The sequence below is a fragment of the Sprattus sprattus genome, assembly GCF_963457725.1.
Source record: "Sprattus sprattus genome assembly, chromosome: 1".
NCBI lineage: Eukaryota > Metazoa > Chordata > Actinopteri > Clupeiformes > Clupeidae > Sprattus > Sprattus sprattus.
Genome location: NC_137920.1, coordinates 15,156,184 through 15,174,537, shown reverse-complemented (window position 1 = coordinate 15,174,537; position 18,354 = coordinate 15,156,184).

Here is an 18,354-nt window from a genome sequence, read left to right as displayed (position 1 = left end):
GCATATACATTATTAAATATATAATAAGTTATTTCCTGTTCTGATACTTAAAAGCTCTTACCATGTTCTATTGTGTCCTTTGTGAGACTCCAGTATGTCCTACTGAGCGCAGGCAGGGCTACATTTAAACACACACACATACACACGCACATGCAAACATGTTCATGCACACGTACGCATGAACACACACACACAGACGAAAGTGCAGAGACACACGCACACGCACTAATATATATTTAGACCATAGATGAAGTGTGTCTTTTCTCTTGAACAGCTGACCACACAAATTAAGCTTTCTCATGAGGACCTCACCTTTTCAAAGCAGCAGTCTTTTTTTTGACAGACTTCTGCTCAGTAATAATCTTTCTTCATGTTTGCTGTTGACATGAGCAGACTCCTCAAACTGAAGTAAACAGGTGAGTGTACAGTTACAAACAGAAGCACATTCTCCAACACAGTCACTTCCCAACCATTAAAACAGTGACAGTCTTTGGCTATGACAGGCAATGCCTAGTTCCATATAGTAGTCTGTGCAATGTCCTGGTAGTGAAACAGAACTAGATTCAAAGAAGGAAGGATGATTAACCAGTATGTGTCTCTGAAGTAAACGAAGTATAATCAAATAGTCTTTCTTCATGTTTGTAGTGTTGACACATATTTTGCTTACTGTCTACTCGTAAACATTCTTCTGCAGCCACCAATTACTTGATGAGGTGAGTTCAGACAAAAGAAAGACACAACTGTCTTTCATCTGAAACATTTACTCCATTAAAGAAGTCAAGCAATGTGTAGGTACCTTTAGAAAGAGGAGGTTCAAAATAGAAAGATAATAATAGAAATAAAACAAAGCTTGCAGCTTGCTGTGTGCTTCATGGAGAGAGACGGAGGCTTTCAGCACAGGTGTGGTTTGTGGTTGTGTTTGGCTCAGAAAGACAGTGAGCACCCTTGGCCTCCCTGTACTGAGGTAAACACGGACCTTTGCACAACTTACAGTCCAACTCTCTTTGCTACTAGTCAAACCTGTGTCACGGTCCAGCCTGGCCCAGTCAACTTCCTGTTCTGACACGTCTTGTGTGTTCCACACTCCCGTACTCCACGGTTTTCCTGACGGTTTTCCTGACCTGCTTCTTTCCTGTTTTCACTTAAGCTTCATCTGCACCTCAGAGGCAGCATTAAAACTCGGCTCTGAGATTCTCTCACTGTGACTTATCTTGCCCCGTTAGCCATGAGCTGCTCACGTATCACGTCTCTCTTTCAAGCCTCTGGGATCTGGGTTTTGCCTAGTGTTTGAATCATTCTTAATGGAATCTGGAATTGTATGTTACACATGTTCGCTTACTCCTTTGGAATATATACATACTGCATATCTGATGGTTGTGGTGGTACTTGAGTCCAGGAGAAGTGCACTACCATTACAATTACAGCAGGGGGCACTGTCATTCCTTCAGGGCAATTGTTTTGGTCTATTAATTTTGATAATTGTAGTAATCTCTAACTGCAACCTGAGCCTCATTTCATTTTGAGGATTTATCGAGAGATGCCATGGCATCCCATGAGGGGAACTTAAGTCATTCATTGTTTACATGAAGAGGTAAATCATCTCTAAGTGTGGAGTTCCAGGGTGAGGGTTTTAGGGTAAGCATGGGAAGTTACTAGAGCCTCCACTGACCTGCATAGTAAAGAGTGGCCTCTGCTGGATGTACAGTATAATCACACCATCAGAATCACATTTCATGTCTCCACAGACAACCCCTCCTGATCCTTAGCCAGCAAATTAACTGAAGTTAAGTTAAACTGTTAACCCCTGATGGACTTTTCACTCACTGTGTTTAAATGAATGTTTTGCATATGTTAAAACAAAAAAAGTAATATTCAATCAAATTGCGATTTGGTAGTGGATTTACGATGAAATAGCATTATTTAAAATAAAAACATACTTTTTGTTAGGTGAAAATTCACTCAAGTTATATCAGGACTCCGGAGTTGTAGATCAGTATATTTATTCATTAACAATTGTCGGCTTCAATCACAGTTCACAGATGAAAGTGAAGCAATTTCACAAACATCACAAATGGTTTATACAAGGTATGTATTAACACAAGGCACTTGATTAACATTCTTAAGTCATTAACAATGTTTCAAAATGAATTATATCCCTTAGGAATTCTAAAGTCTTAATCCAAGCACATACTGGGAGACGTGGGAACCATACAAACCAACACCCTCTCCTAGAACTGTTCAAGAGTAAAACATCTTTTATACTTTTGGGTAACATATGGATGTTTAAAACACAGCATACAGTTTACAGCAATAACATGGTATAAAAAAGAGAAAAACATTTCTATTAATGTTTAATAATGTTTGATTGAGATACAAATAGGACCCTTTGTTATGAATCAAAGAATACTACAGCTACATCACAGCAAAACTCAAGCAAATGCATTCAGAACTCAGACATGTTAAACCATTTAACCTCACTTACAGTAGTTAAACAATAATCATACAAGGCACTTGCAATATGAACATCTTGAACAACGAAAGCACACTCAAACTACTGGACCAATATGTCTACTCTATGATAATCCATTTGCCACACTATAGTTTGCATACAGAAAACAGATTTGTTTTATGACAACTCATGTATCTGTTCTCAGGCATGTTAACACGTTTTATCATCTTCACCTAGGTATACACAAATCATGCATGTTGTGTGTGCAGTACAACGGTCTTGAACAAAGAAAGCACACTCAGATAAACTTGTGAAATACAGTATGTAAAAATAACGGGGACCAATATTTCTACTCTATGAGATGTCACTTGCCATATACAGTATTTCATGGTCAAACAGATTCACACTGAAAGGTTTTATATCAGCTCACTTATCTAGTTTATCAGGCTCTGATGAATTGCATCAGTTTGGGTGGCGTTGGGGTCCAGGTTCTGGTAAACTTCATCAGGTTGAAAGGCGTTGGGGCTCTCGTAAACTGAACTTATCTGGACGGCACCAGGGTTTCTTTCCTGAGGATAATTCTTATAGTCCACATCACCCTAAGACAAAGACAGAAAAGACATGTGTCATTGAGACACCATTAACCTGAAGTCAATTAGGAGACAGTACTGGTGGCCATTAGCATGTAGTCAATTAAGAGACACCATTAAACTGTAGTCAATTAGGAGACAGTACTGGTGGCAGCTTGATCTCCCAGCTGAGCTCCAACAGCACACTACCAACATAGAGCATGAACTGATAATGTCTAAAATGACCAGAAAAAGATGTAATGCTAATGACTCCACACATATCCACACATACTCACCTGTGTGAAGTTGTCTGTGTTCCTGGAGTCACAGCCTGAAGTTCTTCTCTTCCTCCTGTGGGAACACAAACACATAATTGACCTGAGAAGTTGAATTACATTACAAGCTTCACTGGGCCTTTAAATGCATAATGGAACAGTTATTTGCCAAAATAACCTACAACCTTGTTACAAAAATAAGTGATTGTGTTGCTTTACAAAGTTTATAGTCTTTGAAGGTCAGAGACTCACCCATGTGCGACACCAGCCTTTTCGAACTTGACGCTGGTGTTCTGGACGTCGTCCCCCTGAGCTCCTGCAGTCTCTCTGGAGCCATGGGGAAGGTTGGTGGAGTACTGAACATCATCCTCTGCTCCTCCTCTGCTCTGGAGTTTGATACTGGAATACTGATGGTCCTGAGAAGATATAAACAGCCAGAGTTAGATGGTAAAGCAAGATGGATGACACCTTACACTGGAGAAAAAGGTGCATTACCTGATCCTCTGGTTTCTTTCTCCTTCTCATTTTCCTATGAAAGGAGACATGAAAAACATGCTATAAGAAACATATGTACATTAAAACAAAAATTACTAAAATATGAGAGAATGATTTCTTTAAACCAAAGGATCCTTTTCATATTCACTCACTTCACCCCAACAAAAGCACACAGCAGACACACAAGTCCACAGACAGAGACTGCCACCACGGGAATCAATACAGAGGATTGATCTCCTAAAAGGAACCAATTAGACATGAAGCACAGGAGGAGAACAATCACAAGTTAAATCATCATTGGAGACACAAGGAGACGCACTGATACCTTCAACTATGACTGAGACCGTAGATGAGTTCCCAGTGCCATATTTATTCTTGGCCTCACAGTAGTACTGTCCTCCATCTTCAGAGCTGATGTCAGTGATGCTGAACTGCTGTCCTGATCCTACTGGAGTGGACTCATTCACCTTGAACCAGGTGTAGATCTCCACTGGTGGGTTGGCATCACTGCTGCAGGCCAGAGTTACTGAACTGCCCTTGGTTATCACACCTGAAGGTGTAGTGAAGACTGTTGTGTTCTTTGGTGTATCTAAATGGGATAAAGTATCATATGTAATCATCAACTTCAACTTACCCCCAAATCTACAAACTTGCACATTGTATATGTTTTTTAATACTAACATGAAACCTGGACAGACACAGCAGGAGACTTCTGATGACCAATCCTGTTGGCTGCTTGACAGAGATACTCTCCACGGTCCTCAACACGGATTTTGTTGAAGATGAGTGTCTTTTCCTTTCCTGTCTTCAGTTCTTCAGCTCCAATCTTCTTGATCCAGGTGTATGTGTGTACTGGTGGGTCAGCTTCACTCATGCAGGTCAGAGTCACTGTGCTTCCCTCTATCATTTCACCAGATGGATCAGACTTGATTCTTGTGTTCTTTGGAGCATCTGCAAACCATAACATGTCCAACTTCTTTATGCAATTACAGTTATGCTCCAGTTAACTCAATGTCTTCCGCTGTAGTTGCTTCATTTGAAAATGAATTTGATTTTAAAACTGATGCCTCTTTCTTGGCACTTGAAATAAATGTCTTCAACTTCATCCAAAATTCCATCTGGTGTATAGTTTTTTGATTGGGGCAATAGCATTGTGAACTTTTATACTGATGCACCAATGCAAATCAGTGAATCTTACCTTGTGTTGATTTACAATGATACTCACATAAGACCTGGATAAACATAGCAGGAGAATCCTGTTGACCAATCCTGTTGGTTGCTTGACAGAGATATTCCCCACGGTCCTCAACACGGATTTTGTTGAAGATGAGTGTCTTTTCCTTTCCTGACTTCAGTTCTCCAGCTCCACTCTTCTTGATCCAGGTGTATGTGTGTACTGGTGGATCAGCTTCACTCATGCAGGTGAGGGTCACTGTGCTTCCCTCAATCATTTCACCAGATGGATTAGACTCGATTCTTGTGTTATTTGGAGGATCTGCATACCATCAACATGCCAAAACTGTATGTTAAAGTCCTCATGTATGCAAAGTGTTATTACTACATAATGTTTACTATTTGGAGAGTGTGTCTATTAACTTTCGATACACCTCCATGATTCCATCATCTCTCCCTTTTGTCCGTGCCTCATTTCTCTTTTTCTAATGATAGTGTTATCACTATGACAAAAGCTAACTCCAACCCCAATTATATCTTGAAACTAAACGTATTAATACAAATAATAGTATATTACAACACTTGAAGTCTTGAGTCCATAATATCTCAAGTCACCTGCCACAAAATGTGGCTGATATTACAAAAGTGTCATAAAGGCTACTCACATGAAACCTTGAGATGAGTAGATGAGTGTCCGCTGGCACATTCATATTCTGGCGCACATATATATTGTCCACTGTCTTCATGTCTGATGTGCCTGATGGTGTATGTTTCATTACCCTGCTCATGTTCAGTGGCCAGGGCTCTAAAGGGATCATTCTTGTACCATCTGTACTTCCTCACTGGTAGATCAGGTGTGCTGGTGCAGGTCAGAGTCACGTCTGTGCCTTCCTGTATGTCACCAGGGGGACTGATGGACAGTGATGTCTGTTGGGCGTCTGTGAGAGAGAACATTACATGTCTGATTACATGTGTCACAAGGAGATATTTAACGCATGCAGAACAAGAGTGTGTTTCCCTTTACCCAAGACATACAGGACTGACAAACACCAACCATAGTAGGCTGTATTCACACGCAAACACACACACACACATGAAAAGATGTTCAAACACAAACACAGACACACAGACACACAAACAGCCAGACACACAAATACACACACACACAAACACACACACACACACACACACACACACACACACACACACACACACACACACACACACACACACACACACACACAGACACAGACGCAGACACACACACACACACACACACACACACACACACACACACACACACAAATACACACACACAGACACAGACACACACACACACACACACACACACATACACACACACACACACACACACACACACACACACACACACACACACACACACACACACACACACAAACACACAGACACACACATATACGAATAGGATACATATTTGACAATCAGGTCGTTACCTTTAACATCCAGATAAATCCCTGGTGTTCCAATCCTGTTCTGGTCTTTAATGGATGTTGTTATCCTGCAGTAATACCTACCAATATCTGATTTAGTCAATGACTTTATATCTAATTTACAAAAGTTATGTCCATGTGGACAGGTCTCAGTGATTCTGTTCCTGTACTCTGGGTCATCACGAAGAAGAGGAGGATCCGTATAGTTGTGTTTTGTCCAGTAAACTTCTTTAATGCTGAAGTCAATGGGGTAGGGGTAGCAGATCATGTCCACTGAAGACCCCACAAAACCACACGTGTCAGGCCAGTACTTAATGCTCCACTCCTCACCATAAACAGCTACAACAGAACACACACACGATGCACTGTTAAACGACATCTTATTAACAAAGGGTCTAACACAGTATTACACTCTCTGAGGACAAGACTCTTAGGAGCTCAGGGCATACGTGACTAGCATGCTAACAGCCCTTCAGTACTATAACATTACTACGTTGAGGTTCTGAATCTGCAATTTTAAAACAACATACAAAATGTCTGAAGGAAAATGGGAGGTGGTGTGAAGAGGGCATGTGTTGTAAGCTGAAGACCATGACAGAAGAGGAGTGGAGAGGTGTAGAGATGTAGACGGTGCAGGAGATTAACCCCACATCTTGTCTCACTCCTCCTTCAAGTAATTTACAAATCACAAGTGTGACCAGTGTTGGGCAAGTTACTGAAAATTAGTACTTAGTTACAGTTACTAGTTACTTCTTTTAAAGGTAATTGAATTACTTCCCAGTTACTGTATATCAAAAGTAATTAGTTACTAGGGAAAGTAACTTTTAAGTTACTTTTATATCTGCGTTTAATATAATGAATATGAACAGTACTGAACAGTCAAACCCAATAAACACATATATTTTGTACCTAATTATTTTAAACAACAGGGCAACATGCCTTCAAATCAAGCAGTAGTACAAAAGTCCCTTTTAACACTTAACTCAACACAAAATAACTGTCTCAGTCATTTAACAGTGTTTTTTTTTTTTTTACTACATTAGTGATTGGCTTAACAGTATTAACACCATATAAAAAGTAGGGGGATAAAAAATAATCAATTAGTGGTTCAGTTCACAAAATACCCTGAAACACCCACACAGTATTCACAATATGCTAAATATATAATTAGAATAATATCTTTCTAATACATCCTAATCGCTGGCAATCCCCACCCTGATCAAGGTAGGAACTGTTTATAAGTTCCCACTGGTCCCGGTGGCGCTTCTTTCGCCGTTGCCCGACAGCCAAGATGACTGAGGACACGAACACCTTATACAGTTGGTAATAGATTCCACGCGTTTTCTGGTTAAACAATAAATGTTGGAAACCACGATCGGTGTCCTAGCCTTCATTCCATATGTATGCGCGATTGTATACAAGTGCAATGAATGTGTGTTAGCGGCCGTGGAGAATGGGAGAAATAATTGCGGTTGTATATCCGTGTGTGAGTGCGTGCGTGATTGTATGCAAGTGCAATGTGTGTGTGTGTGTGTTAGCAGTCCTGGAAAATGGGAGACAGTTGCGTATGTACAGCCTTGTGCGTGTCTTTGTGTGTGTGTGTGCATGCGTGCGTGATTGTATGCAGGTGCAATGTGTGTGTGTTTGTGTGTGTAAGCGGTCGTGGATCTGGGTAGCAGAGTGTCTTTCATGTGCGGTCGCACTGGTCCTGCGACGTCAGATCAGAAGAAGCTAAAGTAGGTCTATCTTGTCTTCTTGTCTGCAAGTGTTAATTTTCCACAAAAGTTAGTAACGCGGGTAACGAACTCATTTAGATTGCAGTAACTGTAACTGCGTTACTCGATTTAATCAAATACTTAGTTACATGCTCGTTACCGCTAAAAGTAGTGGAATTACAGTAACGCGTTACTTAGTAACGCGTTAGTCTCAACACTGAGTGTGACACACACACACACTCACGTCCACACACACATTTAAATTCTTTATTTGAATCCACAATTCATATTCTTACAGAAAGGATTCAAACATTTCTCAGAGGTTGAATACAGCTTAGTGACTCATGGGTACCTCTCCTACGCCAAACAGCAAGACTACCTATAACAGCTGATATAGAGCAGACCTTTACTAGTTGTTTGGATTGTCTCTTACTAAGTCCTGCCAGTCGTAGCCCAATGACTGAAAGCTTATCGACATGCCCTAGACTTCATATCAATACTACCAGCTTACATGTATAGCCTAGGTCTCTTATTTTAGCAACAATGGGCTGATATGTGGTCAACTTGTCAAGGAAGGCTATGTCCATGTAGAGGTCATAGACACAGGCTACCTCCAGGATTACTACCTCCCTTTTAACCTTGTCCAAGAAAAATACATCAGGGGTGTTAGGGATGTTGCAGAACACATCATCAGAGCTGCCAAACCAATCCGGTATTATACGGGAGTGTTTGTACAATGACATATTTGGGGGGAATACTCCCTTAACAGTACTAGCAATGAGGTCGACAATGCGGTCGTGGCGTGCAGTAAAAAGTCCTTTGTACTTATTAAAGCCATTAACAATACGAGCAATGGATTCAAAATGTTGGGTGGGATTGGAGTGCATTATGCAGTGTGGATGATGGTTGTTAGGGTACCACAATGCCAGATTGTACTTAGTTGGCAACACACACACACACACACACACACACACACACACACACACACACACACACACACACACACACACACACACACACACACACACACACACACACACACACACACACATACATACATACACACACACAGAGTTTGAAATCGCAGGGAAGAAAAACAGGAAAATAGACACAAATGTTTGATTTACCTTGAATTGTGAGCAGAATCACCACAGAAAGAGACGTCACACAGCTCATCAGCATCAGCAGCAAACCCTAAAGGTAAAGATCCAACAGATTCACTATCAGAAGTAGATCCAACTTGTATAGTACAGCATGTTTGTTAGATCATTAAGTAATACTGGATACAAACTTAGTGTTGCAGTGATAGTTTAAGCACACTTCCTAAAACCTTTGCTTAACCTTAACAATGTTACTTTCATGACACAAGTTTGACTAAATACATCTACGAATAAATATTTCTTAAGAACCTCTTACCTTTCCACTATCATAACAGATAACATGACAACGCATGAAGACCTCTGACAGAAAAGTAAACTTTACTCATCTCCAGCAAATGAACGAATGATTATTTTAGACTTCTTCATTTTACTTTTTTTATTTACTGTTACAGTAACAGGGCAGATCATTCTTCAGCAATGCTGAGTTGGAAATGTATGCGTCGTCCTGTGCCAACTACAGTATGTGCATTACAGTGTTGCATTCATATTATTTAAAGTATCATGAAAGAACATAGGCCAAAAAAAAAATGCAGAATAACGGAAATGAGCATTACTACTCAGGAGAAACTGAGCTCCTCTGTGTGACCCTATCTCTCTCTCTCTCTCACTCTCTCTCTCTCTCTCTCTCTTTCTCTCTATCTTCCTCTCTGTCTCTCTCTTTCTCTCTCTCTCTCCATCCATTTGCCTGCAGTACTTTCCAAAGCATGTGATTGGAAGCAGAAGTGTTCAGTCTCAGTGCTCTCCTTATGAGTCAGTAAGGAGGAAATAAATTGACATTTCAAAATGTATTTTATTTTTACTCTTCCGGAGACACAGAGGAAGCTACAGTCACTTAACAGATACCCATCACTGTGATTGACATGACAGCAATTCATCACTCTGATTGACATGACAGATATCCATCACTCTGATTGACATGACAGATATCCATCACTGTGATTGACATGACAGATACCCATCACTCTGATTGACATGACAGATTCCTATCATTGTGATTGATGATGTGTCACTGGTGGCACATTCACACATTAACACACAGACCCTTTCTGAGAAGTGCTGCTGATTCTGAGAAGTCAAGAAAACAGGAAGTTTGCTGCTGTGTCTTGTCATTACATTTTCTTCATGTTCTAAATAACTGAACATTTATAAGCACATAACATAAAAACCCTACAATTTAAATTTCATATAGAGTAAAGTTTTCACTTCACAGGATCCAAATACATCTACTTACTTGGACTTGTGAACAGAATCACCAGAGATACAAACTGCACAGATGCTCACAATGACAAAAAAACCCTGAGCCCTGAGTCAACATTCTCATTACTGCGCGCTTATTTAAATGTGCAGCACTTCATCTAACACTCAACATGATAAGTATTGTGTGATTCTGTAGCATTGCAGGTTTGTTAAAGATTTAAGTCGACACAGTGAAACAGATTCTTACTCATGAAGTAGTGTAATGGCAAGAGTTAAAGCATGTACACTCACTTGCTGACGTATTTCATAGTCTGATATTAAAAAGCTCTTACCATGTTCTCTTCTGTCCTCCGTGAGACTCCAGTCCATGTGCTGCTCAGAGAGCAAATGAAGCTCTCTCACCAGGACCTTAACTATTCACAGCGTCAGCGGGTGACATCACACGCTTTCAGAGCACAGGCGGGGATTGTGACTTCTTCATTTGACAGTCTTGTGCTCATTATCATTAATTCTTCATGTATGAGATTGACATTTGCACTCTTAACCTGAAGTAAACTGGTGTGATGGAGTGTTTGATGTACACTAGCATGGAAGCATACACACTCTCACACACACACACACACACACACACTTACATTTACACATACCATATGCAAAAAACACCACATTAAAAAAAGTATTGAAGATAGAAAAAAAATACATGTGTTCATGGTTGTAGTTATTGTACATGAATTGTAGTTGGCATGTCTGTTCTTTCTTGTCTTTGACTGCAATATAAATTCACTAGCGCACACAGAATTAGCAGTTCCTCCTATGTCAGCTCCCTGACCACAGATGACAGATAAACAGTGTGAACTCCTCCCATGGGTAGCTGACCACACATGTAGAGTGTGAACTACTGTATATTATATATTGTATATTCCAAATTAAAGAACTTAAGTGGTTAACCATGTAGGACATGTATTTTTCTAGATAAGGCTTTGTGAACCACAGCTTGGTTGATAATGTTTTTGCTTCTTTTTAGATGATCTGGTTGGCCTTTTTTGATATGAGCTGAAAACTAACCACCAATGCTATTTCACTATTTCAAGTGCACCTTAGACAGAAGTAGCCTAAAGCAGGCCATTTTGTTGAGGATAAGCAATAGGAGTTAACAGAGCCTCCACTGACCTGCATAGTAAAGAGTGCCCTCTGCTGGATATTATGTATAATAGCACCATTAGAATCACGTTTTATGTTTCCACAGACAACCCCTCCCCACATCCTTAACCAAAAAAATGAACTGAAGAGTCTAACGGCCCTGTTTACCCCTGATTGACTTTTCACTTACTGTGTTTGAATGTAGAATGTTTTGCGTATGTTAATACAAAGAAAGTTATATTCAATCACATTGATTTACAATGGATTAGCATAATTTAACAGACCACTATAAGAGTTACTTAGTGTTAGGTGAAATTTCACTCAAGGACTCCAGTGTTGTAGATGAGTATATTTATTCAGCATTCATTCAATTGTCGCTCTCCCTCACAGCACAAAGATGAAAATGAAGCAATTACACAAACATCACACATGGCTTATACACTTAAAATTTATTTAACCCTGACGCCATGAATGTTTCTAATATTAGCATGAATAGCTACGCTCAACTAAAAATCCTTTTGAGACATCCCACCTGCGCTTTCCGTAATGCAATTATGTAAATTTACACAGGGTCGAACAAGCAAAGTTTGACCCTTCTTATCACCTCTGCCCTCACTCACTCAAAGAGAGAAAAAAAGGTTCCCTCTCTTACACATAGCTCTTACCCATATGCAGACTAAGTGGCGTCAGCACCTAATAATCTAAGTTACACACACACAGAAACACAGAAAAAACATATTCCTGCTTACATAAGCACATGATTTATACAAGGTAGGTAGTAATACAAGGCACTTGATTAATTCATTCTTACGTCATTAACAGAGTTTTACAATACATTCTATCCCTTAGGAATTCTTAATCCAAGCACATACTGGGAGACATGGGACTCATACAAACCAGCACCCTCACCTAGAACTGTTCAAGAATAAAACATTTCATATACTTTTGGGTTACATATGGATGTTAAAAACAGCATACTGTTACAGCAATACTATGGTATACAAAAGAGTTAAACATTTATATTAATGTTTATAAAGGTTTGATTGAGATGAAAATAGGAGCCTTTGTTATGAATGAAAAAATACTACAGCTACATCACAACAAATGTTAAGCAAATGCATTAAGATATGTTAAACCATTTAACATCACTTACAGTAGTTACACAATACAACGTCTTAAACACCACAAGCATACTCAAAATATTGGACCAATATTTACAGTATACTCAATGATAAGCCATTTGCCAAACAATAGTTTTCATAGAGAAAACACCAGGTTAGGTGGTGTTGGGGTTCATGCTCTCATAAACAACATCAGGTTGGATGGTGTTGTGGTCCGGGCTCTGGTAAACTGCATCAGGTTGGGTGGTGTTGGGGTCCAGGCTCTGGTAAACTGCATCAGGTTGGGTGGTGTTGGGGTCCAGTCTCTGGTAAACTGCATCAGGTTGGGTGGTGTTGGGGTCCAGTCTCTGGTAAACTGCATCAGGTTGGGTGGCTTTGTGGTCCGGGCTCTGGTAAACTGAATCAGTTTGGGTGGTGTTAGGCTTCATGCTCTCATAAACGGCATCAGGTTGGGTGGTGTTGGGGTTCATGCTCTCATAAACGGCATCAGGTTGGGTGGTGTTGGGGTTCATGCTCTCATAAACTGCATCAGGTTGGGTGGTGTTGGGGTTCAGGCTCTCATAAACGGCATCAGGTTGGGTGGTGATGTGGTTAGGGCTCTGATAAACGGTATCAGGTTGGGTGGTGATGTGGTTAGGGCTCTGATAAACGGTATCAGGTTGGGTGGGGTTGGGCTTAATGCTCTCATAAACGGTATCAGGCTGGGTGGTGATGTGGTTTGGGCTCTGGTAAACTGCATCAGGTTGGGTGGGGTTGGGGTTCATGCTCTGGTAAACGGCGTCAGGTTGGGTGGTGTTGGGGTTCAGGCTCTGGTAAACTGCATCAGGTTGGGTGGTGTTGGGGTTCATGCTCTGATAAACTGCATCAGGTTGGGTGGGGTTGAAGATCAGACTCTGGAAAACTGACCTCATCTGTATTGAACCACAGTTTCTTTCCTGAGGATAATTATCATAGTTCACATCACCCTAAGACAAAAACAGAAAAGACATGTGTCATTGAGACACCATTAACACATAGTTAATTAAGAGACAGCACTTGTGGCACATTGATCTCCAAGCTGAGTTCCAACAGCACACTACCATAGAGCACAAACCGATAATGTCTGAAATAACCAGAACAGATGTAATGCTTGCTAATGCTCACACATATTCACACACACACACACACATATTCAAACACACACTCACCTGTGTGATGTTGTCTGTATTCCCAGAGTCACAGCCCAAGGATCTTCTCTTTCTCCTGTGGGAGCACAAACTGTCAGGAAAAAATCCTAAACTCTGCTAAGTTGTTTGAATTACTTAGAATAAAATGACACCACAAACCAGAGCAAAGTGTTTAACAGATCTATTACGCTCTGGCCTAGAGCGGAGAGCAACGGTGTTACACTGCAGTGCAGTGTTACCACTCGTGTCAACTCTGAGCTCTTGCTCCAGGCGCAAGACCTTTTATTAGAATTCACAGCATAGGTTACAAAATACATTTTAACCCCTCCTCTGTCCGGAGTTGCCATCTGGCCTCTGTCCTTCTAAGATAAGGAACCTTGCTTAATTAAAAACCAACAGTCACGAAAAGTTTAACAGAACACCTGGCCTCATCAATCGCCATTTCAATCTCAATGTAAACATTCATGACATCAGTTTCAGTTTCACAATAGTTGGTTTTCCCAGCGTTGGAGACGTAGTTGTAAATACCTTAACTAAACAATGCCTTTCTAAGATAACTTCAACCCCCTCTTTCAAGAGACAGCATTCCATTGAACAGGACAGAGAAACAGAACAACAGAACCAGATGAATAATCCATTTAAATCCTTAAAACACATTATGATAAAATTAATAAAGAACATTTCTTTCACACAAACACACATAGACCTGAGGAGTGGAAAGACATAAAGCTTCACTGGTTAAGATGGATGTCCATTTCGGGCCTTTAATGCACAGAAATGGTAGCCATATTCCACATTACAGATAGTATAGACGGTGAGCTTATCGTTTACTTTGTTTGTCAAATAAGGGTTGTTGATTTTTCTTACTATAATGTCAAGACAGTTTGTGTCCAAAATACAAGTTCACTTGTCTGTCAGAAATCCAGAGTTTGGAAATCTGGACAACAGGATAAATGTTTCTGTTGAAAAATGCCCTCTACCATTGAAAGAACAACAACAACAAAAAACATATCCAGAAATGGATAATTTGAAAGCTGATATCAACAGCAGTGTTTCTGTTCTTTACCTCCAGTACATGAGACCAAGTGTTTGAATCACATCCAGCATTTCTGAACTGAACTAATGGTAATTAATTTATACCATGCATTATGAGACCCAGTCTAGGATTTGGTCCACTCACCCAGTGCTTCACTTAAGATTATCTGATTATCCATTAAAGGATTGCTTGTTAAATAATCCCTGACAACCAGGGGCGTCCCCCTCTATATTCATGAGGTCTTGGAGACACAAGTCTGGACCATTTACTGACACTTTTATTATACTTTGAATACACTCCCTCAGGATAATCTCTCTTCTCTAACCAGAAATAATTACCCTCTAACTTAATTCCAAATAAAAGTAACAATTACAACTAGGTATAAGATACATTAAATGAATGACTATGGCAAAACCTTATTTACTATGAATCTTAAATTCTTGTTCTTTCAGAACTGATCAGGGCCTCGTTTCCCGAACGCGCACTTAGCCTAAAAAGCACTTGAAATCGCTCGTAAGAGGATTCCTACGTTGCAGACGGGTTTCCCAACGCCACACTTAGCTTAAGTGTATCTTTCATTGAGAGGAATTCTACGTGTGGTCAGGACCAGTAGTAACTTCACACTTAGCGATGTAATCCACCAGGGGCGTCGTTCGACCGTCGTTCGGAAGAAACGGGAATTAAAAAAAAAAACATGGCTACTTGAAGCGAGGAATATTTTACATGAATAAAGCTATCTACACAACTTTTTATATGTTTATAATGACTCGGTTTGATCGGAAATGTGCTACGCGACCAATGCAGAGTATTTAGGTCTTGACTGAAGCTTTCAAACAGTAGTTTGATGGCACATTTAGCGCTTATGCCACCACTCCATTGGCTTTTATGGTAGCTTCTAGCTAGATGGTTGTATATTATGTAGAAGAAATCCAAACGATGTTTCTGTGTATAGCACATCATGAGAATGTCATTGTTTCACCTGCCTATTCCCATCAAAATAGAAATAAAGAATATTGAGTATTTGAAAATAAAGATTAGGCTATACAAAACTAGTGCATTGCCCGTAGGAATTATGCATTCTGTAGTGTTAGCAGACGTAGGGCTGTTGGGTAGTGTAATGGCAAGACATATTTGCACTCCACATAGGTACAGGTTACACTGAAGTATTATTGTGATGCATGTTTCCTTTTCATTAAGAAATGTGTTAATGGTAGCCTTTTTGGAGAGTTACCAACAAATAAAGTTTGAGATTATGTAGTGGATGCAGTTGAATATACTGTAGATGTCAACGTTGCTGTCTAAACTATAAACTAAATGTCATAAAGAAAGACATTATTTAAAATGAAGTTATGGTTGAAATAGGATCACTTCTTTATTGTAAGGGTAAGTGTAGGGCAAGAATGGTCATGCAGTTGGACTCAAATGTAGGTTAATTTTATTGAATGTATGTAGCCTACTGTACTGTATGACTTTGATGATGCTAGCTTTGACAGCCCACTCTCAGACAGATCGTAATAAATGTCCTTACAATGGGAACACAGTTTAAATAGGCACCTCTGCTGGAGATGGCGTTACTATCCCCGCCCCGAATTTAGTGCACATTGCACGTTCGATGCACGCATAGGCTAGCTAATTTCACAGCAATTAACGTAAACAGGTTAACCTGACGTAAACAGCTCCTAAGAGCTACTTAAGAACTCGTGCACGTTGCGCTCGTGCACCTGACTTTAAGTTGATGGTTGGGAAACGCACGTAAATACAAAGTGCTACTTAGTGTACGATGTCGCGGAAATCCACGTAGGCCGTTAAGATACATCGTTATCGGGAAACGAGGCCCTGTTCCTTACCTCCAGGACACAAGTCCAAGTGTTAGAAGCACAACCAGCACTTTGCTGAACAGAATTGCGGGAAGACTTCATTAGAGTGACGCAGAGCTCATAATGTTGCTTTCACAAAAGAAAAAAAAGCAAGACCTTTTGTTCATGACAGTTTCTAGACTCAGTATCGGAACAGATATAGAGACCTGCAGTGCCCTCTCCCCCAATCTAGCATTCGATTATGTAGGGAACTTTAGTGCATACATTGTTATAATTTAAAAAAAACTACAAATAAATCTATGTAAAGAAGTGATTGTGTTGTTTACCAGGTTTATAGTCTTTGAAGGTCATATACTCACCCATGTGCAACACCGCCCTTTTTGAACTGGGCGCTGATGTGCTGGATGGTGGAGTACTGAACATCATCCTCTGCTCCCCCTGCAGCCTCTCTGGAGCGCTGGGGATGAACATCATTCTGATCCAGCTGAGATAATTACAGTAAGGAAAATATTCACCTACCATATACAGTACACTACCATTATATACACTTAGACATGGACAACTCACCTGTTTCTTGCTGTCTTTTTTATAAGTCTTGTGGAACCTGTGAAAATGTGATGAATACAATACTCTGATAAATGAAAGTGAAAGTGAAAGTGAAACTGAGTTGTACCTCAGTCAGGATCAGTACTGACCTAATCCAGACCAGCACACAGAACAGACCTGCAACTCCACAGACTGAGACTCCTGTTACCACATACACTACATAACTATGGTCTCCTGTGAGGGACAAACAGAAGAGTAAAATACTGAAAAGCGCTATTTTGTTTGGCAAATAAACAGAGAAAAATGAGAGCAAAAGAGATACCCAGATCTGTAATTGTGATGGACACAGCAGATGAGTTTTCTGATCCAACTTCATTCTTGGCTTCACAGTAGTACTGTCCTCCATCCTCAGATCTGATGTAAGTGATGTTGAACTGCTGTCCTGATCCTACTTGAGAGGACTCACCCACCTTAAACCAGGTGTAGTTCTCCACTGGTGGGTTGGCATCACTGCTGCAGGTCAGAGTCACTGAACTGCCATTTGTTATCACATCAGGTCTGACAGACACTGAGGTGTTCTTTGGAGAGACTGGATACATGGGATTAGAATATAAACATCTAATGAGTAACATAATGTCTAATAAATTACATCACATTAGATGTGTACTGTTAATGTGTGATTACTGAGTAACTCTTACTACTCACACATGACATGAAGCTTCACTGCTGTAGATGGATGTCCCTCGTGTCCTTTTAGAGCACAGGAATATTCACCCTCATCCTCAATCCTGATTTTATGGAGATGATGCTCAGAGTTGTTCTTTTCAGGTACATCTTTTCCATTCTTTCTCCATATCACTGTGGCGTTGTCTTTCAAACTACAAGTATGTCTGCAACTCATCGTCACCTCTCTGCCTTCAATCACTGGTTCAGTAAACACGACCAAAAGGTCTAAGTGGGGAAAAGTATAATTATTTTGTGAAATATACGTATGTTACTGGATGTGTAGGTGTGAATGTCACA